General features: G+C 32.8%; 1 long non-coding RNA gene across 4 annotated transcripts; it reads right to left on the bottom strand.

Moving 5' to 3' along the window:
* Positions 1–250: 250 nt before the first annotated feature.
* LOC109862319 lies at positions 251–1,706 on the bottom strand. 4 transcript variants are annotated; one of them, XR_002251117.1, is made up of 4 exons: positions 1,675–1,706; positions 728–875; positions 498–567; positions 251–404 (listed from the first exon to the last, which is right to left on the bottom strand). It is a non-coding gene; the product is annotated as an uncharacterized LOC109862319 (long non-coding RNA). The 4 variants fall into 4 exon arrangements; XR_002251120.1 differs by having other exon boundaries at positions 632–875; XR_002251118.1 differs by lacking the exon at positions 1,675–1,706 and adding an exon at positions 986–1,059.
* Positions 1,707–1,997: the final 291 nt, after the last annotated feature.

The raw sequence follows: 1,997 nt of genomic DNA on the forward strand, positions 1-1,997 counted from the left end.
TGTGTCCGTGAGTGTTCCTCTGAATACGTTCTACAGTTGGCATATATCTATTTGTTATAATATATTTGTTATATCTTTTTTATCTTATTTAAATACGGTTTGACCTATTCATTTTTTAATGTTTCGATTTTTACATATATTTAATTGTATACACAATACTTTATATAGATATAATAGAATAAAATAAAAATATAATAGAATTATATTTATTTAGTGGCTACATATAAATATATTAATATTAAATATACATATATTTTTTTAAACGAGACTTTTACAATATACGTTCCTTCCATTTACCGGAGACATTAAGAGGATGCTGAACCGTCCTGTTTTATCAGAAAAATAGTAAAACGTCTGAATAATGACTTTTGTCAAATGTACTGCACAAATAAGAAAACGGTTCTCTACAATAAAAGAAAACAGTGTAACAAGTCTCGCCAGATAATAAATGTTTATGAAATGGAAAATTTTTTTTTTAAGAAAATTGACTACCTTACATTATCAAGTATGTCTAGAGATTTAACAGTGTATATGTCACAAAACACACTTTGGCCCGCTAGATAGAACCTGTAAGAATATTACAAAAGTATTAAAAAACTTTGAACGCTTGCAGGAAGAGAAAGTATTGAACCTGTAAATTGTAGACACAAAGATTATTTTTCTTGTCAAAACACTGTACGAAGCACTACGTAGTTCCCAAACTTTGCACCAGAAGAGAAAGACATACGTCTATCATTGTCTTTTTTATGTCATCTATCCTTGTTTTTGTTTGACTCGATCCCGAGAGATGGCGCCAGCTACCCGACAGCGTAGCTGCTAAGTAGCATTTGTGACAGACTTTCTTCGTCAGTTCAGCATCCTCTTAATAGATCCATCTATTAAACACATATATACATATACACTTGTTATTTGTCAACGTTAAATATTAAGTAAATGGCCAATACTTTTACGTTTTGAGAAGAAAATAGGAAGGAAGAGTAGTTACATTATCGACACGACGTAGTTGTGGACAACCGATTGCTACTAGTTAATTCGCACGACGCTCGTTGGCGCCACGAGCAACCGCCCCGCTTGTCCCCCGATCCCCGCGCCTATTCCGCGATTCATTGACGCGTTGTATATATATACATATATATGTATATATTTTATATATGTATATATTTTATTTTTTATACATTTCTAAACAATTTTGAAATATTTTACATATGGCAACGTGCCTTGTTTAACTTGTATGAGATACGTTACTGACGCCGTAATTTCGCACATGCGCGTACAACCGGTCCCATATCGGAACACTGCTCTCTGCTCGATCTTGCAACTCTGACTGGCGAACTCTATGGACCAACTGAGTAGGTCTACAGAGCCATAATTGCAAAGAAGTAGAACATATCTTCCATTAAAAGATTTTTTACCTTTGAAAGTCTTTAACACTTTAATAAGCTTCGCGAGGCAGAGCAATTTCTGCTAGATTTACATTTTATATAAGAACGCGTTGATTGGACTTACAAAGTAATAAGGTAAATAGGTAACCTAAACAATTACCAATTATTCTTTTACAACTTACATGTAAATAGAAGTTTCTTATATAACATCACATTTCAAAAGTATAGGGCTAGTTTTACCATCTCTGATTAAGTTAGGCCAGTATCAATTCTGATCAAGTCTGCTACATACCTATATAATGGGTGCTTTCCAGCTATGTACACTGGCACCACTGTGCATCCACTAGTGTGAGTGAAACATACTGATATGCTCTTTCTCACACTAATGGACACTGTGATACACAGTGTCGCCTGTGTATGTAGTTGGAAACCATCCAATATTATTAATCAATTCTCATAGATTACTTGGCTGACTATTAAATGAAGATGGTAAGATAATGTTTAAACTGATAAAATCTGAAAGTTTTTATCTCATTCTGTATATTAACAAAAATTTATGTATATGTGTATATATATATATATACTTTACTAAACTTTGAATGTCTATTTTCAGCA

Source organism: Pseudomyrmex gracilis, unplaced genomic scaffold (assembly GCF_002006095.1).
Source record: "Pseudomyrmex gracilis isolate BER0280 unplaced genomic scaffold, ASM200609v1 scaffold_1630, whole genome shotgun sequence".
NCBI lineage: Eukaryota > Metazoa > Arthropoda > Insecta > Hymenoptera > Formicidae > Pseudomyrmex > Pseudomyrmex gracilis.